The sequence below is a fragment of the Psammomys obesus genome, unplaced genomic scaffold, assembly GCF_907164565.1.
Source record: "Psammomys obesus unplaced genomic scaffold, mPsaObe1.curated_primary_1811, whole genome shotgun sequence".
Lineage (NCBI taxonomy): Eukaryota > Metazoa > Chordata > Mammalia > Rodentia > Muridae > Psammomys > Psammomys obesus.
Genome location: NW_026596415.1, coordinates 4,623,934 through 4,647,595, shown reverse-complemented (window position 1 = coordinate 4,647,595; position 23,662 = coordinate 4,623,934). Strand labels below are relative to the sequence as shown.

Below are 23,662 nucleotides of genomic sequence, written 5' to 3'. Positions count from 1 at the left end.
TAGGGACCCCGCCCCCTGCTCACGCGCAGCGAACTCCGGACCAGCTCCTGCGTGAGAGGCGGTGCCTGCATACCGCAGCCCAGCCGAGTCTGTTGCGTGCCTAGGTGGTGAACTGACCCCACCCCCTGGGAGCCAGCCCAGTGCGCCACAGACCTCGCTCCTTTAGTGGCACCCACCGGCTGCAGATCCCGCTGCAGGAGACACACCAAGCGACTGGAAGTGACCCCAGACTCCCGGGTGCCCGGGGTAACTTGAGGCCAGCCGCTCCCACGACCACCTTGCTGGAAGAGGTCATGAGCCGGCTTCCGCTCTATGGCGAGCCGCCCCAGGACCCGACCCCTACACACGGGGGCACACAAGCAACACACAGTCTCTCGCGCAGTGTAAAATACAGAATTCTGGAGAGTAGGAGCCCCGCTCCCCACCCACCCCCAAGTGGGCCAACGCGTGGGAGCTGGCAAAGAACGTGCGGGGGTGGGGGGTAGGATCCCCAAAAGCTCTCAGATGAACGAGGAGTGTACAACTCCTCCCAGCCTTTCCACTGCAGACCCTGGAGCCAAATCTTAGTTGCACGTGGGCAGTGGGCTGCACATGCTAACAGACACGCGCGCTTTTCTGCGCACAATTCCAGGCCGCCGTGGAGATGCCCACGGCCAGCTGGAGCCTTCAAACGTCCTCAGGCAGTGCGCACACAAGCACTGTGCCAGGTGCACAGCGGTGCTTTCCTGCGTAAGCCTGCACGGTCGTGCACGCGAGTACAAGCGCGCGCCCCTCGCCCGGGTGTTGCACCCAGGGGAAGTTGAGGCAAACTCCAGCCCTAGCGTTTTTAGGGTGAGCAAGGTGGAGTGCAGGGCCGCAGCGCCACCTGGTGCTCTTCCAACGCCTCACCACTGGACTCTCCCTCTCCAGGTTTCTCGGTCCGGATTTCTCTCGCTCGCTCTTTTCCCCCCTCTCCCTCCAGAACCCTCTCCTCCTCTCTCTTCACCGGTTGAGCCTATCTCCTCCCAGGCCCAGGGAGCCCGTATCACCAACCAGGACGTACCTGTAGCAGGAGAAGGTGGAGGATGCAATGGGGCGTGCTGCGCGCGCGGGCATCTCGGCCGCCTCAGCAGCCACCAGGCTTAGCGGGTTCCCGCATGCTGCGGCCCCCGCGCGCTCCCCTCGCTGTCCCGCGCTGTCCGCATCACCCCCACGGGGGGCGGCTATCCCAGCCGGAGGCTCTGCAGCAGGGCTCTAACCGGGCGGAGGAGAGATGGAGAGGCAGGGTCAGCCCACCAGTGCGGGGGAAGGTGGGGGGAGGAATGCAGTCTGCAGTGCTCGCAGCCCCCTTATGTACCCGGGGGGCTCCATCAGAAGGAAGCTGGAGCTCGGTGCCCACGGCAGCCCGGTGCGGATCTTCAGTCCCTGTGGCTGGTAACCGGAGCTCCTCTCAGGGACGCAGAGTGGAAGCCCAAGGTTGGGAGCCCCAAGAAGCTTAGTGGGAACCTCCACCCTCACCCCCTACCACCACCCCGACGCCGGCTACTGCGAGTTGTGCGACTAGGAGCTGCTGAGCCGCGGGGAGGGGGGACGAGGTGGGGGGAAGAGGAGGGAAGGAGGGGGCGCTGGCTGAGTTTGCGACGAGCGAGGAGGAGAAGAGGGGGGAGGGAGGGACGCGGGCTCCCGCGGTCCCGGATCCCCGAGGGAGGTGTGATCACTCCCACGTAGCGACCCTCTTGTGCGTCCTGCTGCCCCCTCCTCTTCAGATCTCCCCACACCGGCTTCTCACGGGGCCCTCCCGGCTCGGCGTCCCGCGCCAGCACTCACCGCAGCCTCTCTCCACATAGTTCTCAGCAGTGGCCACCCCTGGTCATCTCCAGGGCTGATCGCTGCGGCCGCGACTCTCAGAGCTCATCCGGCCCCATGCTCCAGCACAGCACCCCGGAATCGTCTTTCCCAGAGCCCTGGCTCAGCTTTCTGCTCCACTCCGGACAGCAGCTGCCGGGTCCTCTGAGCGCGCCTGGACACCCTCTCCGCAGCCCAGTTTCTGTCTGGCTCTGGCGTGCTGTGTGTGAGTGTGTGTGTGTGTGTGTGTGTGCGTGTGTGTGAGAGAGAGAGTGGGAGCGCGCGCGCGCGTGTGGCCGGGGATCCCCGCGGTCCCTGGCTGAGAAGGGCGCGGGCGGAGGACCGCAGCTCCCTCCAGGCCCTCCGCTGCGGGGCTAGCTCCGCGCCGGGCGTCCGGTCCCTCACTTGGCCAGCGGGAGCCCAGGAGAGTGCCTGGCCACCGCGGCTCACAGCCCTGGAAAAGCCAAGATCCTGGGGCGCGCTTCTGCCGCGGTCGCCGAGGCGGATAGCGGAAGGCAGACCAACTTAGGACTTGTTCTCAGCCAGCGAGACGCAACGCAGCAGCCCCCGCGCAATCCGACGGTGTTTGGAGCTCCGGCCCGCCTGCAGCCGCCCACCCTGGAGGCGGGCCGAGGCAGACCCCGCAGTCCCTAGGCGGCGACGTGGAGCGCGGCCACCCTCTTCTGGAGCGCACGGCGGCAGGGAACAAGGCCAACCTAGGTGTCTGGCTGGTGATGGGGGTGGGGGGTGGCTGCGGTGGCGCGCAACCTTGGTGCTGAAACCACGCTCTCCGCCCGCTCCCGGGCGTCTGGTGCTGCTGAAGAATCAATTATTCAGATCTCTGCTACTGCTTCCTCCTCCGGTGCCTCACGCAGGGTGCAGCAATCCCTACTCCACCGACACGCCGACACGCACACACCCGCCCAGAGAGTCTGCTCCGATGCTTCTCTCAATGCCTCACCACCCTGGCATGGGAACCCACTCTGATGTCAGGGAGCCAGGAGCTTAAAACCAAAAACATATACACTCTCTCCCCCACGTACAGGCGCGCGCACGCGCGCTCGAGCACACACACTCGCGCGCGCACATACACATACTCACACATATACGCACGCGCACGCACACACATACACACACTTGCTGCTTTCTTCTCTAAGTTGTACCAGACAAAAAGTAGCCCTGTGGTTACCACTTCTAAGTCACCACAGGGATGAGCCAAGAGCCTGGGGCTAACTGGATGTGGTAACTGGCTGGCTCTAATTCTAGCGACCGAGCATGAGGCTCATTGTTAGATGTGCACAGTTGACCTTTATATAGTCTCGGCATCCCAAATGCTTGCCTCTGCCTTTCTTCCTTCAGGAGAAAGGTCTTAAGCTCTACTTGATGCCTAATGTCACCTGAATGCGTATGCCCCAAATCCATTTGTTAAAATCCTGAGCCCAGGGGTAGGAGTACTGGCCTTCACAGAGTGATTAAGTCAAAAGAAGAGACTCGCAATAGTATCTTTATAAGACATCCCAGAGCTAGCCAGCTAGCCAGCTCGTAGCCCTGCCGGAAGCAAACCACCACTACCCCCTCCCAAACACAGACTCTGCTTCATGTTGATTTCAAAGAAGCACCGTGAAAAACTTCTTGTGGTTCCTAAACTGGGTAGCTTTCATTACCACAGGTCCACCAAACTCAGGCATCACCATTTTTAATGACTGATAATCTGGAAAAGCAGGACTGAGCAAGAGCAGCAAAAATGCCTGTTTCTCTGGGTTATTTGAAATAAAAAGAAAATGGCCTTGGTCAAAGAGTAAACAAGACATAGCTCTTAGTAGGTGCTCAGGAAATATAAAAGCCCTTTAAAGTGACCCATCCAGGAGGGAGTGTACTCCCAGCACATTGATATGACTGCAGAGGAGCATGCAAGAAAGAAATGGGGTCCTGGAGACCTGTGGGTTTATCGTGGAGCTGACCACTGTGTGTGGCATTCCTTGGGGTTTTACACAAAAGAAGAGGAGGAGGCAGACAGAATCTGGAAGGAAAATGCGGGAGGGATGATGTGATGTGACAGAGGCAGAGAGTGGAGCAGTCGTCCGTCTGAGCTGGGCCTCTCTCTTGGGTGGAGATCTGACCTGGAGATTCAAGGAACTATACCTCTGCAGCCAGGTAAATGCACAACTGCCGTCCCAACCCCTCAGGAGGCTGTGAACCTGAGCAGCATAGTAAGACCCGATCTTCAAAAGATAACCAGCAAATAAGCACACACCTGAAGTCTGAACCAAACAATGCAATGCTAAGTCAGACCTGGTGGTACAAGAGCTTTGAGTTCAAGCTTTCCATGCAGACTGAGTTCAAGGCCAGCCTGGGTAACTGATTTCAAATGCCATAGTTTTGTCCCTTCTGTTAACTTCATATAAATGGAATCCACTAGTCCCTGCATTGTTTGTTTGTTTATTCTTTAACTAAAACTGATGACTCAAAGTTTCACCCACTTTGCTGAATGTGTTGATGGCTTTTTGTTGTATTTTTTAAATATTTATTTATGAGGGGGTCAGAGGGCAGTTTTCAGAAGTCATTTGAACCCTCCAGCTTACTGAGGCAGGGTCTCTCTTGTAGTCTGCTTCTGTGTATTTCAGGCTAGTGGCCGGCAAGCTTCAAGGGGCTTGTCTCACAGTGAATTAGAGTTAGTACTCTAGATTCATACCATCCCATCTGGCTTTTTACGGAGGTTCCAAGGACAGAACTTGTGGTGTCAGGCTCGTGTGGTTGTGTGGTTAGTAATTTTTCCCAGGGAACCATATCCCTTGTTCCTGTTTATTTGCAATTACTGAACTGCTAGCTTTCTATATGAATAAACACATTTTGTGTCCAGTCTCCTATATGTAGGCAAGTGTTGTAGGATGTGGCCTTTTAGCATGCTGGACTAGAGAGATGGCTCAGACTCTTGGAGAAGACAGGGGTTCAGTTCCTAGCACCCAAGTGAGGCACCTCACAACCACCTGTGACTCTAACACTAGAGGATCTAATGCACTCTTCTGGCCTCCTCAGGCATTGTACTCAGGGACACAAATACACAACCAGACACACATATAGACAAAAGTAAAAATAAAATCTTTGTAAAAAATCCTCAGGATTACAGTTCTTTGTGGGGCTAAGCAAGGTGTTTTGGTATCTTTGTTTCATTTTGTTTATGTTTGTTCAGGATTGATCTGGTTTTTGAGGTGGAGTCTCATGTATCCCAAGCTATCCTAGAGCTCACTGAAGTAACTGAGGATTGCCTTGAACTTACACCTCTCAGGTGCTGCGATGACAGGTGTGTGCCACCACCCCTGGTTTATAGGTGCTAAGGGTCAAGCACAGGGCTGTGCATGCTGTGCAAGCATTTGACCAGCTGAACTACCTTCCAATCATATTTCTATTTAATTTGATTTTTGTTGCTATGCAATCCTTACACATATAGTGGGACAGTATGTTGTTTTAACACATGCTACTTCCTGAACTGGTCAAATGAGATAACTAGCATCCCCTATCCTTAATGTTTCTTGCAGCATTCTTTTTAAAAACTCTACTTCATTTGGGGTGTTTAGGCCTCTTCCTCCCTTCCAACAAACTCCCAACCTTAAGTAGGAAAGAGAAAAGGTTAATGGGGAGAGGGGACCCAGTCCCCTTTACTTCTCCCAGCTATTTGGGGTCAAGGGATTCTTTTAGGTCTCTATACCAATCTCCGTCAATTGCAGACACAGCTAGCAGCCTCCTCCATGCCTCTACGCCCATCTCTCTGCTCCAAAGTGCCACACTGCTCTGGTCTCTGTTCTCACCAAACTGCTACACACCACACACCAATACCAAATGGCACACCGAAAGCACACCTTCTTTTTCTCAGCTCTCAGATTTATACTGTCAGAGTCCTAGACCACACCCCTCTCCATGCTGCACGTGGAAGGCTGTTACCAGCTGGCAAAAGCCACACTCCATAGAAGACAATTAACAAGTGTGCACAAACTATAGCCCAACTAAAATCCCACACTTGGAATTAAACCAAAAGCACATTTATGTAAGATACAAAGAACCCAAAACTTCCATTACAGTTTCTCAATGTTTGGAGCCTTGAAGCATTAAGATCTCCATGAAATAAGTAACAGGTTACTTTGAACTGCAGTTGTCCCTCCACTTTATAGTTCCAGAATTTGCTCTTCTACACACATGTGTCTGGGTTCCCATTTACCCTCTCTCTACCTTCTATCTTTCCCAATGTCTAACTACTCATACCAAATTTTTTCCCCTCTATATATGGCAAAGAACATGCAGTAATTGTCTTTCTGTGTCTGGCCCATTTGATGCAGTATATTGCCCAGTCTTGTCCATTTTGCTGCAAATGACAGAATGTTGCCCTTTGTAACTGAATACTGTCTACTGTGCATCTGTGTCATTCTCTTTTAAGCCGCTGAAGGACAGCTGGGTTGATTCCACAGCTTAGCGATTGTGAACAGTGGTTTGGGAAGTTGGGATTAAATCTTCGGCTGATTCTGATGATCTCCCTTCATTTTCCTCTCTTGTATATCAGTGCTGAGCTTCGATCTGATTCTTGTTTGATTACAAACTGCAAGTATGGTGTCTGACTTGTAAAAAATCAAATTAAATACTTATGGTCCCTTGTAAATGCAGGAAGATGGAATTTATCCAAAGAAAGTTTGTCTCTAAAGCCACAAAAAACTGACATTTCCTTGAGAAGGTCATCTCACCAGTATAAAGAGACATCTTGGGTCAGGCACTGAAACTTCTCCACACACTTAACATGGTTATAGACTCATGAGAGTCTGACCCTACGCTACACTGCAAAGTTAGCTCACTCCAGGCTTAGGAAGCCAAGTCATATTCCAATGGCAGCAAGGCTTCCTCACAGTAGCAGTCCTGACCAAGACTGTGAACATGAGTAGAGAAAAGGAAGAAGACCAAGAAGAGATTAGAAAAGAAAAAGTGAAGATTAGGGCAATAAAAGGAGGAGAGAGGAGAAGGAAAGAAGAGAGGTTGAAAGAGGATGTGGTGGCTAGGGTCATGTCAACTAAAGCTGTTAGAGAGGAGGGACCCTCAACTGAGAAAATACCTCCATAAGGCCTGGCTGTTTGTAAGGCGTTTTCTTAATTAATGACTGATGAGGGAGGGCCCAGCCCACTGTGGGTGGTGCCATCTCCAGGCTGGTGGCCCTAGCTTCTATAAGAATGCAGGCTGAGCAAGTCATAAGGAGCAAGCCAGCAAGCAGGTCCCACACCATGGCCTCCTCATCAGCTCCTGCCTCCAGGTTCCTGCCCTTTTGAGTTCCCGTCCTGATTATGCACTGTGATGTGGAATCATAAGCCAAATAAATAAATAAACCGTCTCCTCCCCAAGTTGCTTTTAGTTATGGTGTTTCATCACAGCAACAGCAGTGCTAACTAAGACAATGGCAGAAAAGAAAGAAAGAAAGAGGAGATGAGGGTAAGAGATGGGAGGAAAGGAAAGGGGGAGCCCAGGTCAGTACCATTCTTCAACCAATTGTCCCAAATGGGTTAACTATGAGTCACATTGTGAAAGTTACTAAATTACCTAGTGTGATCACAAAGGAACAAGTTGTTCTGACTGTTTTCAATCTCATTAATTGATCTTCTAACCACCACACACACACACACACACACAAAGACCCTGCTGTTGCTATATGCTTTGAATTGGTCAAATGTCATTGTTTGAGACGAGTTGCCACATTGTGTTTATGAAACCAAACTAAAATCAGCCAGTTATGGACTATAACTTCATTTTACATTACAAAGGAAACGGATACTGAATTATAGCATTTTAAAATGGAAAGCACTGCTGATTTATCCTGCATGGTGTGTTTGCTGTTCAAGAAACTGCTAGCCCACACTGCTTTAAGATGCAAACAGCACCATCCAGCATGAGAGGCTATGGACAGAGGGCAGTGTTCGCACATCTCTTGGAAACTAGTCCAGCCTCTACAGAAGCCAAGATGGAGGCTTCACAAAGAACAAAAGATAGGTCTACGTCTGGGCCAGCTCCTGGGTATTTACACAAAGGTATCTAAGTCGACGTATCACAGAGACACATCAGTGATCGCTGCAGCACAGCTCATGACAGTCAAGTCGTGGAGCAAACCTGGGTGTCCATTGACACAGGCATGGAAAGAGACATTTTCTCAGCTCCAGAGAAGAACCAGGTTACACCATTTACAGGAGTGTGGAAGCAGGTGAAGATGACCATACTGTGCACAGTAAGTCCTTGTCAAAGGGGCAGTTACATGTTTTCCCTCACATGTGCGTGCATGGCATGAAATCTGAAGCAAAACTGTCATAAGAAACAAAGAGGGCTAACAGGTGGTGAGAAGGGAGCAGGGAGAGGAAATGTGTTCACCTTGTACAGAAATGTCTTTATGTAGCGTAGTATTGTGTACAACAAAAAATTTTTAATAGATGAATTCTCACTTAAATGCTATGAGAAGTCTTAAAATTTAAAAAGATTTTTAAAAATCTGGTAGTATCACAAAAAAAGAAAGAAAGAAGGCCAGTCTGATCATAGAAACAAATTGAACAAATTGCATGCCAACATGAGAACTGCTACCAACCTGAAGATCTATTCTTTCTCTGGGATTCTACCTTGGAATAGCATCTTTATTTCGCATATGAGAAACCTAAGGCTCGAGCAGGATCAATCTAGTTTGACAGTGGGAACCAAATGAGTGAGACCCAGCACTTTGATACGTACCTGCTGTGTAAAGTGCAGTGCATTTGTAGGTTGGGGAGATTCCAAAGAAATACAGTGCAGTCCTGAGGCTCCAGGTTAGAGCAAAAGGCTCAGCAGTAGCACCTGCCCAGCACATGTAAAGCCTTAGGTTCAACACCAAGCACTATTTAAAAAAAAAGAAAAGGCTCCAGCTTGTGCCAAAACAGACATCACTGACTGATTCATTAACTGTTTGCCTCAAAATTCATGTAGAGCTTTACATGCATGAACCTGTGTTCTGTGCATCCACATCAAATAAATAGAATCAGCTTCAGTTTGCCACTCTGAACTCTTTTGATCTCACACAGGTTCCTGCGTTTAGCACATCCTCGGTTTCCTTTACATTCTGTCGCACCCCGACCTTTAGGGGTCAGCAGCCTGGCTTTCTCCTCCTTAGATATTGCTTTCCCCACTTGTAAGAGAAAGATTTAGATTGGCCAAAATGAGCTCAAAGTTGCCCTTTTCTTTGGTCCTTAGGATTCCGCGACTCTTCTTACAGAGGTAGAATCTGGGATCAACCAAAGTTCAGATTTCTCATTCCATATTATCTTATCCAAATGGCTCCTGGCCCAGTCCAGCATGCCTTGAATGAACAAGCAAGGCTCTTTACACCAGCTCACTGCCACTCTTGAGACGAAGCCAGAGGCAGAATTCTTTCTTTGTGTGGTCTTTATGTAATGCAACCTGGTGTCCTCTCTGATGTCAGATGGGCAACTAAGGAACACCCAGACAGTCTGTAGAACTGAGAGCTGGGAGTTGGTGGATCTGCATTTCATCACTTTAGACAGAGTCAGGGCGTCTTCAGGCCTCAGTTTCTCCACTCTAGCCTCTTACTGGTAAGGAACATCCTGGACTGGTAATGCTCATGCTCCCAAATGATTATCTGCGCAGAGAGAGGCAGGAAACCATTGCATGCATAGAGGCATGCCTCCATAAGAAGCCTCCAATGGGCCAAGGAGGTGGGGGGGGGGGGCTCTGCCCATGCTGACTAACACCACAAGAAGTACACAGGCTGATCAGAGACCAAGGAGGGAAGTGATCCTGTGAAGGAAACCTGAATCTCCTACCCCCGCCCACGCCTCTCTGTGAAGCCTGTGAGTCAGTCACGTGCCCACTACTAAGCAGAACCCTGGGGCTAGAGCAATGGCTCAGGCAGTAAAATGCATGAGTCCTTGAGTTCAACCACTAGAACTACGTTTTTGTTTTTTGTTTTGTTTTGTTTTTAGAGGCAAAATGAGGTGGAGACATGCAGATTTATGGGGTTCACTGGGCAGCCAGCACAGCTTAATCAAGCTAGGCAGAGACTCTGTCTAGAAAAGTCTATGTCAGGTAGATGGTATCTGGAGAACACCCAAAGGTTGGGCTCTGCCCTCCGCCCAAACATTGGTGCAGGTGTACACAGATATAAAAAACTAAACTGAACCAGCAAGTTAGCTCTGTGGATAAAAACACATGTCATTTCCCTGAGGAGGACCTGAGTTCCAGGCCTAGAATCCACACGGTGGAAGGAGCGAACAAACTATCTCAAGCTTACATCTGACCTCCACGTGTGTGTCATGGCACACAGGCACACTCACACACACCGCCACACATACACACAAACACACACTGCAACAGAGCACACATACAGAAGTAACAATTAAAAAGAAACGAAATTAATTTTTAACACATCACTGTCAGCATTCTGCAATCCCACCTATCAAATCAGCAGCCGCTCCTCTTCTATTGACAAGGACACACTTCAAAACCCACTTCAGCTACACTGCTACACCTTGGGTGCTTTGCTCACAGTCATAGCTTCAGTGCAGCCGCCCTCCAACAGGCTTCACCCTCCCTTGTACAAACCCTGCCTCTACTGAGTCCCTCTGGCTCTGCCGTGGCAGCTCAGGAAGGTTCACAGAGCTCTGGGGTCAGAGCTTAGCAAACCAGTTTCCCAGGGCCAGGGGTGCTCCAGAGTCTCATCCATCAACCAGCAGAGGCAGCAAGAGAAGATCCTGTCTGATTCATGGGTCTGTGCAGAGGGAGAGGACTTTCCAGGACGTGTCTGGATTCCAAGGACATAATCTTATTTTCTGGTGTCCAGGGTTGTCAAAGCATGCCACTTTGAAGCTGCAGGAGCCCTTGGGGATCATCAAACCCCTAAAGCCAGTCTCTTGAAGGTGAGGACACTGAAGTCAGGAGCTGTGAAATGAGGTCACCCAGCTGCTAAGAGTAACACAGCCTTCGGTTAGCCTTCTCATCAGAAGTCTACTCTGTCCCTTCCACAAACAGAGTAGAAAACCATTAAAAATTATTCCTTCAGAGAGGGTTATTCCCTCCTTGAATTCCATATTAATCAGTGCCCTGTTGCTGTAACAAACACTTGAGGTAAAGCAAAACTTCAGAAGAGGCCCAGGAATTGGCTCAGCAGGTAAAAAGCTTTCTTTGGAAGCATGAAGAATTGAGTTGAATGCTCAACACACACACACACACACACACACACACACACACACACACACGTGCACACAAAGAAAGAAAGGTTTCCTTTGCTGTCAGTTTCAGAGGCTACAGCCCGTAGTCAGTCAGCTCTGCTGCTTCAGGAGCCTGTGAGGAGGCAGAATGTCCTGGTGGGATCATCTAGAGGAAACTGTGCACTTCTGACAGCCATCAAGCATTTTTAAAGAGTAAGAAGAAGAGCCACGTTCCCAGAATCCCCCTTCAGAGTTGACTCTGAATTTTTTTTCTCACTACATTCCACCAACTCCCACTTAGACTACAGAGTAGGATCAGGCCTTAAACATACGGTCCTGTTGGGAGGAATTCAAGAGTCAAGCCTGTGTAGCATAAATGTGTAAATAAGCCAACATCCACATGCCTTGTGCCCCATGGTTGGGGCTTGATATTGGAGTAAAAGATGACATAGTTACCAAGTCTTTCCTTCAGAGAAGTAACGGGGGGCATCAGCTACCACTTGGGGACTGTGTGGTAGCAAACAGACCTGGCTACTACTCAATAGCGGACCCCATCCAAAGCACTCTAGTGACAGCGGGCATTGCTGGGTTGGAGGTGTGGCTCGGGAGGGCTGCTTAGTTGTCTTGCTTGCTTGCTGGTTATTGAGATAGAATCTCATGTAACCTACGTTGGCTTCCTCCCGTGTCTACCTCCTATAAACTTAGATTACAGGCATCCCTCACCACGCTCAGTTTGCACAGTGCTAGAGAACGAATCCAGGGCTCCCTGCCTGCGAGTCAAGAGCTCCACCAGCTGAGTTACATCCTGAACCCACGGATGTCTGTCTGCAAGTGTCTGAAACAATGCATTGCCAGACTCGTGTTGGTCATTACTTTACCTCTTTGGATATTCCCACCTTCTTCCTCACAGCTTTTCTTCACAACCATTCTTCCTGCACCACAGCTCATGGTGTGACCCTGAAGTCTGATGAGCATATTTGGAACACATGGACCAGTCCTAATACTGGGTACCAGAAAGAGCAAGTGACTGAATAGAATTTCCTATCATCAAAAGAATGAACAGAGATTATAATTCAGGAAAAGATCACGCATCAGATGTAAAGAGCGTCTCTGAATCTTAGTTCTGAAATGTACTAAATGGCCTCATGATCCCAGGTATATTTCTTAGTCTCCCTGTGCCTCAGTTTTCTCATTCATAGAATAGAGATAATGATGTTTTTAACATAATACTTGCCAATACTCTTATCAGCACCTCCTATGCCAGACTGGAACTAATCAAATGAGATAGTGTGCACAGATCACTTAGCATAGTGCCCAGTCATAGTCAGTATACAGTGTGTGTAGGTTGTGAATATGCCTGTGCTTGCTTATAGCCGGTTGGAGCCTGAAGAGGTTCCATGGAGGCATTTCTGCCCTCCGGTGCTCTGACAGATTTGCTAGGCCGAGTGCTCTGTTTTGTGCTTGGGAAGGTGTGGCCACGGGTAGAGGAGATAGCCATTGGTTGGTGCTAGCTCTTCAGTTCAGTGGGTCCCAGATGGTGGCCACAGGGGTGCTGGCCTGTGACACGTTGGCAGGCCTCCTTTCCTTGCTCAGTTTACAGGGCCACAACAGTGCCCAGAAGCCTGAGGCTGTAGCCTGTTCTGCCAAGGAGGCAGGCTGCCATGCCAGGACCTGTGGAAGACAGACATGGCTGACCCCAGGAACTTACCCCAGACCTCTAGCTTCCAGAAGATGCCCAGAGGGGGCACTTATCTAGCCTCCTTTCCAAGCTCATGCTGTTCCTGCGGCCTCTCTCAGAGAAGAAAGTGAGGCGCGTGGGCTAGTCACCACTGATTCTCTGGGTCATAACCCTTCCTCTGAAAGTGAGTTCTCTTGGAACAGAGCCAAAAGGAAACGACCCCTTCCCTGGTCAGTTTATCCATCAGAGCAATGGGGTATTGATAATAGTCAGCCCTCTGAACCCACCAGATCGATATCTGCAAAGTGAGCTCAGAGAGAACATGTAAGGGGAAAAATTCAGACATCATTCTTGCCATTATCCCTCAGTGGTACTATAGAGCAGCTATTTACCTGATTGCATCCAAGGCTGAAAGTCATCCACAGATGACTCAAAGCCTAGGGAGGGTTGTGTGGTACTATGCCATGCCATTTTGCATAAGGATAAGAGTATCCTCAGAATTTGAAATTATGGGCATGATGGATCCAACCCTCCATAGATACCAAGGGACGAAAGCGTCCTCAGAGTCTGGTATTACAGGTATCCGGGACCTAGCCCCCCTCCCACCATGGATACCAAGGATGACTACATTCACTTCACACAGTCGTCGTGGGAATTTGATGATAATTGCACACAGAAATTGGAATAGTGTATGCCACATAGAAGATAAATGTTAGCCACCTCCCATGTTTCTGTTATATTTGTATTTGCAAATGTAATAAACATAGTGTGAGCAGTACAAGCTTTGGAAATTTCTATCCAGGTTCAAATTTGGAATGTTGAGGTCAAAGTGATAGCTCAGTGATCGAACACTTGCCTAGAATGTGAAAGGCCCTAGGTTAGATTTTTCAGCACCAGAAGTACACACATGTGCACACACATACATCTGCACACACAATGAACTTTTTCTACCAAGGTGCTTGGTGCATAAAACCTTTGTCTTCTTATCTGTAAAATGGGCATGTTATTTGTGACTCAGCACAGCACTACAAAGAAAGATTAACTTGATTTAGGCAGCACCTGGCCACCGGATAAGAGGTCACTAAATTGAGGCGATTGCTGTTGTTAATGAGCACTGGGATTGTTGCCAAAGCCTGGCAGCGCTGAAGCAGGTGCTCACTGATGGTTCAGTACTCACTCTGCTACTTGATGCTTCCTCTCCCCCAAGTCCTGGATCTGCACTCTGAGAGTCCCTGTTCCTATTAAAAGAACTTCATTTATTCCAAGAAGTCACAAAATAAATTGTCACTAAGTCTAATGGTCAAGTCCAAATCACATGAAGAATTTTTCTCTTTATTAGACAGAGCTGCTGGTGGGTTTGGTTGCTACAGAAAAAGAAGCAACATATAGGGAGCAGTAGCTGTCTGTAAAGAGGGACAAGTGCTGTGGTACAGAAGAAGGGGTGAAGGATATCAGACAAACATGGAGGACAGAGAGGACCATGCCCTGCTGTGGAGCTCAATCTGGACATGAAGCTCCGCCATTAGTGTGGCTGTCATTCACATAGCCTCAGGTTCAATCTCCAGACTGAACGAAAGGGACATGGTGGCACACATCTGCAATTCCCAGCACTTAGGAGATGGAGGCAGGGAGAGCAGGATTTCAGTATTATTCTCAACTACATAGGGAGTTCAAGTCGGCATCCAGAGCCAAGGCTAGGTCTTGGATTGTACTTTTTCCATGTCTCTGAGTTCCTAAGAGGATACTCCTTCTTTATTCCAACTCTTCAAATGGAAAGAGTCAAGCTGTCTGAAAGGGCCAAGACCCATGGCAAGGACATCCTGGTTCTCCGTGTGCAGAATCTTTACCCAGCACCTGTATTGCCATGGTGCAGAGCAAATCCACAGATTGGAACCAGCCTCCAGCCCCATGTTGCGTTTGTGAACGTGGAAGCGTCCGTGTCAGGAGTCCACTGTGCTAATAGAGCTGGGATTTGAGGGCTAGCTTCTGATGTCCAGGCCATTAGTCTCAAAGACACTGTTCAGCAGGAAGCTAGTGTCTCTCTGGAAGATGGTGGAGCTGGTTTTTGGCAAGTAGACTTGACCCTGTTGACTACAAGAGGTGGGTTAGAAACCTAGCTCCTGGTACTGCAATTCCCAACATGATCCATGGAGAGCAGTATATAGGACCCAAACACTGTGTGTGTGTGTGTGTGTGTGTGTGTGTGTGTGTGTGTGTGTGTGTTTGGATACAATTTTTTTTAATTTATTACAATTTATTCTCTCTGTATCCCAGCTGTAACCCCTTCCCTCTTCTCCTCCCAATCCCACCCTCCCTCCCTCTTCTCCTCCCATGCCCCCCCAAGTCCACTGATAGGGGAGGTCCTCCTCCCCTTCCCTCTGACCCTAGCCTATCATAAGGGCTGTCTTTTTCCATGGCCTGGTAAGGCTGCACTCCCCTCAGGGGGAAGTGATCAAAGAGCCAGCCTCTGTTTCCCTTACTAGGGCACCCACTTGGACACTGAGCTTCCATTGGCTACATCTGTGCTGAGGTTCTAGGTCATCTCCATGAATGGTCCTTGGTTGGAGTATCAATTTCAGAAAAGACCCCTGGGCCCAGATTTTTTTTGGTTCTGTTGCTCTACTGTGGAGCTCCTGACCCCCTCCAGGTCTTTCTATCTCCCCCTTCTTTTGTAAGATTTCCTGCACTCTGCCCAAAGGTTGGCTAGAGTCTCAGCATCCTCAATTGAGGAATGGATACAGAAAGTGTGGTACATTTACACAATGGAATACTACTCAGCAATTAAAAACAAGGAAATCATGAAATTTGCAGGCAAATGGTGGTAACTAGAAGAGATCATCCTGAGTGAGGTATCCCAGAAGCAGAAAAACGCACATGGTATATACTCACTTATAAGTGGATATTAGACTTCTAATATAGGATAATCATACTAAAATCTGTACACCTAAAGAAGCTAAGCAAGAAGGAGGACCCTGGGTAAATGTTCAATCCTCATTCAGAAAGGCAAATGGAAAAGACATCGGAAGAGGAAGAAAACAGGGAACAGGACAAGAGTTTACCACAGAAGGCCTCTGAAAGACTCTACCCAGCAGGGTATTAAATCAGATGCTGAGGACCCAAACAACTTAACAAAACCCAGGTACCAGGCTTCAAGCAACTAAGATAGTATGTACCTACTTTTAAAGGTAAAATGAAAGAAGATTCAATTTAGTAAACAAGATAACCTGTATGTCCTATATCCAGGAACAGTATGGTGTGGTGGACTGAAGTTTCATAAGAAAATAAAAATGAGCTTGGGTCCGCTTCTCTCCTTGGACAAGGCAGTTAAGCTTTAAACCTTGGTTTCCTCTGCTGTGAAATAGGATTGTTAAAACCTGTAACTTTCAAATAATAATGGGCTTGGTTAGGGAGGACTGTAACTGTAGCTCTGTAATAAAATCCAGGGACATCTTTACAAAGGCTTACTCAGTAATGACAGCGCTACTTGAATGCTGACTGCACCAGGGACACAACTGTGCATGTCATTTGAAATCTGCCACCCAGACCTCAGAATAGTTCTCTGAGTTGTGTATAATTATTGCCACTAAGAAGAATGAACCCAGAAATAGTGACTCACTTGCCAAAGTCACCCCAAAAAACAGCTGTCTAGCCAGCACAAAGCCTGTTTCTAGCTGCTGACCAGCTACCCTCACCTGCTGTGTTATGGTGTCCTGACAGACAGTGCATTGCAACTCTCAAAATCCAGAAGCCAAGGAAGCGCTAAGATAGGAAGAGATTCAAAGGCAGGTTTTGGCTCCGTCTCCACAAACTGTGCCTCCCGGTGGGGGCTGGGAATTTGCATTTAACACCTGAACCGTCCAGTGCCGGATGCAGCAGCGTTGCTCCTCCCACTCCCTCTAGAGCCTCCTCATTTGTCCCAGCAAGAGCTTAATCTAGGGATACGACTCAGTGAGTAAGAGTGGCTGCTAGGCAAGAAGAGAGCCTGGGCTCAGTCTCCTGTGCCCATGTGGAAAGCCAGGCCTGGCCATACTTGTGCCTGTCATGTCAGTGTTGTCGGGCTGGGGAAGAGACAGTGAGGAGAGTGCAGAGTGACAGAGCAGGAGCCCCAGCATTGTTCTCTGGGTTCTGTGAGTGCTCTTAAGTACATGTACACACACATATGCTATGCTCCTGTGCCACACACGTGTCTGAGATCATGAGGTCTTAAAAGTGGTTGGCCCTAACGAGGACACTTGTCCTTGGATCCCAGTCACCATGCTGTGTGAATAGTCAAGCGACTTCAAAGGGCTTTTGCAGAGCAGAACTCTGATAGAATCCTCAACAGATGAACACTCTGCATTGGTTACTTTCCCCAACATGCCTGTTCAAGCAGCTTAAAGGAGGAAGGTCTGCTCTGGCTCGTGGTTTGAGGGGATACAGTCCACATGGTAGGGAAGGCCCAATGACCAGAGGATGTGGCAGCTGGTCACATGGCATCCACAGCCAGAATGCTGAGAGTTCCTCTTGCTCTCTTTTTTTATTCCGTCTGGGACCCCAGCCCATGAGATGGCACCACCCATGTTCAGAGCGGGTCTTCCCTCCTCAGTTAATCCTCTCTGAAAGCACACTCTCAGGCAGCCCCAGAGGTTTTTCCTTCAGGTGATTCCAAATTCCTCACATCAACAGTCAAGATAAACCGTGGAATGCCCCAGCTATGTAAACGAGTCGTCTCAAGAGTGAGTTCCGGACTGGAGTGATGGCTCCCTGTAAGAGTGTGCACTGTGCTTGCAGGTGGCCAGGTTTCAGGTCCCAGCACACATGCTGAGCCACTCATAACCGCCTGAAACTCCAGTTCCAGGGGATCGGACATTCTTTTCAGGCCTCCAAGGGTGCCTGCACTCATGTACGCATACATACAGACACACACTTAAAATACACTGAATTTTAAAATAAAGTAAAATGTTTCATTTAAAAATTAAATATTTCATAAGGAAGTGGTTGCTGCTTTCACACCACTGAGACTGTGTCACACATGGGTAGATAATGTGTGCATTGCATCTTTTTGGTTGGTTTGTTTGTTTTTCAAGACAGGGTTTCTCTGTGTCGCCATGGTTGTCCTGGAACTCTCTTTGTAGAGCGGGCTGGCTTCGAACTCACAAAGCTCCGCCTGGCTCTGCCTCCTGGGTGCTGAGACTAAAGGTGGGAACCATTGCAGCAGCAGCAGCAGCAGCATCACCACCACCATCGTGTGCACTTGAAGCTTCCCCAAGCAATGCCACCACAGGTGATCACAGTGGGAACTTTGGGACTGACTGCCCTTTGACCTCTCTGTGAACTTAGAGGAAAGACTGGTTGAGAATCCCTGGAGAATATCACACCAGAGGCTCTGTTCAGCCAAGGTAGTGAAAAGACCTCGAGAACCACTGGGCCGGGGATGGACATAGCTCAGCACTCACTTGTCACAAGGCCCTGTGCAGATCAAAAAGTAAAAATGCTTTACATCGATGAGTACCATTATTTTTATTGTATTATTATTTTATACCTATCCAAACTATCAAATGATGTACTTTAAACATGCACAGTTATTTTGTGTACAGTTACATATCCATAAAGCCAATTTTAAAAGAGAATGGATGTGGTGGTGCACACCTTGACTCTCAGGGGCAGGGGCAGGCGGATCTCTTAGTTCCAGGCTAGCCTGGTCTACAGAGTGAGTTCTAGAACAGCCAGGGCTGTACAGAGAAACCCTATCTCGAAAAGAAAAAAGAAGCAGGAGGACTCTGTCTTTAGGGTAATAAGTGAAACCCAGGGCTGGGTTGGTAATGGGCTCGCCTTGAGAGCAAGAGACCTGAGTTCAATCCCCAAACACAAGCATGGTGGCACATGTTTACAATCCCCGCTGGGGAGGTAAGGACAGGAGGATCCTGGGGCCAGCCTTCTGCTTACTTCCAGGCCAGTGAGAGACGCTGACTTTAAAATGGAAAAGCCGATGGTGTGTAAGGTTATCCTCTGGCCTCCACAAGCATGTGCACAAATGTTCACACACATGCACTCACACACACCTACAGAGTGAAGCGCAGAGCATGTTTTGTGACCTCGTAGCATCCCATAAACTCCTCCAGAATGTCTGAGGCTCGCCCCACTTTGAGATAAGCAAATCCAATCCCCATCCATATTTGCAGAGGTTATTTGCTACCAAAGCAAGAAGCAGCCTTGCAAATTCTTGAGTAAATAACACAAGTCCAAGAACAATATTCCCAGGGCAGTAGCCATGGTGCAGAAGACAACAGCTCCCTTGGGACCTCTTGGCCAGGCAGTGCCCCAAGGCTCGTGTAGGCACTGCGACATCAGGAAGAGCAGGATACAAAGGCGGAGTGGAGTACCCTGATCAAATGTGAGCGTTCACGGGCTAGGTGCCTTGAACTTGGCTCCTGACAGTGACTTACTGTGTTTTCTCAGCTGCTTAACACTTCCTGAACTTCAGTTTCACACTTCGCAGAGAGGAAATGAAAGCCTCTTCAAGTAACACAGTCAGGCTGAGATGACTCAATGGGTAAAGGCATCTACTGCCATCCTGGTGACCTGAGTTTCATTCCTGCCGCAGGGTAGAGAGATGTCCTTCAGCCTCCACACAGGCAGGAGCACAAACACACACACACACACACACACACACACACACACAAACACGTCATGATAAAACAACTTTTAATTAAAGTAATAGCAACTGTTTTGCACATGAAAAATAAGAACATTCTTAAACAGTAAATATTGCTTGTTTCTATGTGATTATTATTATTATTATCATTATTATTATCCAATGCCTGGAGTATAAAACAGGAAAATTAGAGAAATGAGAGAGGGCCTTGAAGCGGGAGTGAAGAAACCTGAATTCTTGAGCCGTTTTGTCCCTCACTTGCTTGGTCACCTGAAGCAAGTGATTGGAAATGTTGGACTTTTCAGCTGAGTTGGGAAGACTCAGAGGGGGCTCTCCCAGCCTCTCCTCTCTGGATTGCTAAGGATTCTATTGCTTAAGATTCTATTGATCTACCAGACATGTATAGCAGTGGGCTGCAGATACACATCCCAAGAAAGTCTCTGCCAAAACAGGACAAAGAGCTGACTCCCAGAATCCAAACCTGGGGCTGCACAGTCAAACTCCAGTGTCCTAATTAGGTTTCCATTAATGTGACCAATATCATGAAACAAGCAATTTGGTGGGAGAAGGGATATTTAGTTTTAAGGCCAGAGTCCATAATAGAGGGAAACCAAGGCAGGAATTTGAAGCACAAACTACACAAGAGCACTGTATATTGGCTTGCTCCAGGGCTCACATTCATCTGTTCTTCTTATGTAGCCCAGGTCCATCTGCCCAGGGATGGCTCTGCCCACAGTTGCTGGTCACTCCTATATCAACTGGCAATAAAAAAAATGAATAAATAAATAAGCCCCACAGACATGTGTGAAGAAGTTATTTTTTTTTTTAAGACAGGGTCTTACTATGTAGCCTTGGCTGGCCTGGAGCTCACTATGGTGACCAGGATGACCTCAAACCCAGAATGTTGTGTCTGCCTCAACCTCTCAATTTGAGGGATTAAAGGTGCGCATTATCATGTTCAGCTGACATGTTCAGCAGTTCTTCAGGTGAGTCTTCGTCTTCCCAGGTGCAGCAATTTGACAACAAAATGACCCATCACCTCAAAGATCGAGCTTGATCTAAGAACAGCTGGACACTTCTCCCCTCCTCCGTCCCTCCTGCCCTCCATCTCTACACTTGGTACCTACAGTCACTGTCACTCACAGAACTGACTTTCTCCATAGTCAGAAGGTCCATCCAATGCTTCTCATTTGCAGTTTAGACTTTGATCCAGGGGTAATGAAAGGAGAATGACTGGCTTCCCTGCCTTCGAAAGTCCCGAGTTCCAGGGCAGAAAATCTCTGGCCCTTTGTGGATCAGTTGCCAATTCCTTAGCCAACAAATCCAAGTGGTTTTGGAGGAAATAGTGTTGGAACTTGGCGGCTCTCACCACCTCCCAAGGCCACTCATCTGAACTCACAAGTCTGGCAGAACAGCTTACAGAGGAGTTCTTTTTCCTCCACTGTTCATTTCGAAGAGCCCTCACTCTTGCCCTCATGTAATCTCATCATGCGCTCACAATGGGAACAAAGATGACTGCCTTAGATCCAGTGTAATGCAGAAGGGCTCATGGGCCTGGGGAAGGTGGGGAGTTGCAGCAGGAATTAGGCTTTACCTGATGGCAGCCATCTTGGCTGTTCTTATTGTTGTGATTTCATTTCCATTGCTGTGATAAACTGCCCTGACCAAAAGCACCTTAGGGGAAGAAGGACTTATTTTAGGCCACAATCCCGGGTTATGTCTATCATAGCCAGGAAGCCAAAGTAGCATGATTTAACACATCACATCAACAATCAAGAGCAGTGAGAAATGAATCATGGATGCATTCTGCTAGCTTTCTCTATTGTCACACAATTCAAGGCCCAAAACCAAGGAACAGGGCTGCCCACTTTCAGCCTGGGGCCTCCCACATCAGTTAAGGCAATCAAGACGAGCCCTCCAAAAAACATGCCCTGAGGGCCAACCTGGTCCAGCCAATCTTCTCATTGAGACTCTTCCCAGGAGGTTCTAGACTGCCAAGTGGACAATTAAAACTAGCCATCACACCAGCTGGCCACTGACTACAAGGACAATTAACTGGTGCTTGGCAGGTCATATGGTTGGGTGTGAATGTCCCACACAGGCTCTGAACACATGATTCCTAGCTGGTGACACTGTTTTTGCTCTCAGGGGGTAGAGCCTGGCCAGAGGAAGTGGGTCAATGAAGGCAGGCCCACCCTCACTCTTACACTCTGTTTACTGTTTAGCAAAGCTATTAAGAGATAAGGAGATCTGGCTGCACACTGCTGCCACCATGTAAGCTGCCTGCCGACATGCTTTCACCCTCCGTGACGGACTGTGTGCCCTCAAGCTGCATGCTAAAATAAGCCTTTCCCTCTTAAGTTTTGGTGACAGCAATAACTAATACAGCATGTTAGATGTTTTTGAAAAAGCCCAAGTATGTTCCAGTTGGCTGTGGGCCACCTTTGCTACCTCATCATATAACTGGAATGTGGGAATCCTCCTGCCTTACCGACTAACCAAGATGCACTTCTGTTTGTGAGTCACTGTTAAATTAATTCGGGGGACTGGAGAGATGGGCCCATGGTTAAGAGCAGCGGCTACTCTTCCAAATGACATAAGTCCAATTCCCAGCACCTGTGTAGTGGCTCACAACCATCTGAAGATCCAGGGCACCTTGTACCTTCTGGCCTCTGTTGGCACCAGGCACACACATGGCGTACAGACATACATGCAGGCAAAACACCCGTACATATAAAATAATATGTATGTATGTATGTATGCACTTTATATGTACTGGATTTTTTTCCTGACTCTTCTTTCCAGTCTCTCTACGCCTTCCACCTTTGGACAGTGGTTCTCCCACACTGTTTTTGTCTAAAACATGTGACCAGAAATACACAGTCTGCCTGGGACCGAGGCAACTAAAGACTCAAGGAATTGAGCACCTGCCAGGGTCCACTACCAAAATATACAATGTACTTGCCTAGTTTTCCAGAATGCTCAGGAATGAAGACACTGGAGTCTACATGTCCCCGCCCCATGGCTGCAGCTTTGAAGTGAGGTGCCCCGCAGAGGGCTGATGTCTGTAAGTGAGGCCCCCCTCCTAGCCTGCAATAGAAGCCTGCAGGCTCTATGCCCAGCCAGAGGACAGCACAAGCTCCTTTGGGACCCTTGTTTCCACCTGTGAATGGCAGGGTCAGAGGCAGGGGAGGCTTGAGATGGTGCCCAGCCCTCCCTCAGCCTCTCCTCCTCCAGGAACTCTGCTTTGGCTTCACTGAGCACCACAGGCAGTGGCTCCCTCCCTCCCCTGTGCAGTTTGCAGCATCTCTTCCCAATCTTTCATTAACAGGTTTTTTTCTCTGTGCTTTGTCCCTATCATTGATTAAAAGAATATTTATATGGTTGTTGTGGGAATTAGCTAAGATGGTAAAAAAAAAAAAAAAAAAAGTACTCTAAAGAGTGTGGTTATTACTATTGCCTGTGCAGCTGAGGGAAGGGCTACGAATTACAGGAGGGAATTTCATTTTCTTTCCTTTAGGGTTTGGTTGTTTTTCAAAAGAAAGAGTCTGGTGCAGCCTAAGCTGCTGGCTTTGAAGTTGCTGCACACTTAAAATGACCTTGAACTTCTGATCCTCCTGCCTCCCCTTCCCATGTGCTGGGATTACAGACATGAGCTACTATGCCCGGTTTTGTGGGTTCTGGGGATCTAGCCCAGAGCTTCAGGCATTCTAGGGCCCACTCTCTCAGCTAAGCAGTAACCTTAGCCCAAGAGTTGTTTTTCATCGGATTTATGCTTCGTATTAGAAGAACACTGTGAAACGGCGCCATGGCACGTACCCATACTCCCAGCTCCTCAGCAGGCTGGGGTAGGAGCATCATTTATCCCAGGAGTTCAAGGCCAGAGGAGTCAACATAGAAAGACACTCACACCCCTGGCCATACCAAAGAGAAAAGAAAAGGCAAAGACAGAAGTTTGGAGTATTCGTTAAAACCATTGACTTTGTCTAAGCAAAACCTCTGCCAAGCATGGCCACTCATACCTTCAATCCCAGCGCTCAGTAGCTGAAGCAAAAAAATACCAGTTCAAAGCCAGCCTGGGCTACATGGTGAGTTCCAAGTCAGCCTGAGCAATATAGTCAGAAAAGCTTTTATTTTTTAAATTTTATTTTATTTTATTAATTACACTTTATTCACTTTGTATCCCCCCATAAGCCCCTCCCTTCTCCCCTCCCAGTCCCACCTTCCCTCCCCCTTCTTCACACATGCCCCTCCCCAAGTCCACTGATAAGGGAGGACCTCTTCTCTTTCCTTCTGATCTTAGTCTATCAGATCACA

At 48.5% G+C, this 23,662-nt stretch overlaps 1 protein-coding gene across 1 annotated transcript in view; it reads right to left on the bottom strand.

Moving 5' to 3' along the window:
- The window catches only part of Grin2a (glutamate ionotropic receptor NMDA type subunit 2A), a 413,092-nt gene extending 411,991 nt beyond the window's left edge, over window positions 1–1,101 (bottom strand). Inside the window, exon 1 of the mRNA XM_055597755.1 lies at window positions 1,043–1,101. The gene's annotated coding sequence lies outside the window, so the exon portion shown is untranslated. The remainder of the gene's footprint in view (window positions 1–1,042) is intronic.
- Between the last annotated feature and the right edge of the window lie 22,561 nt (window positions 1,102–23,662).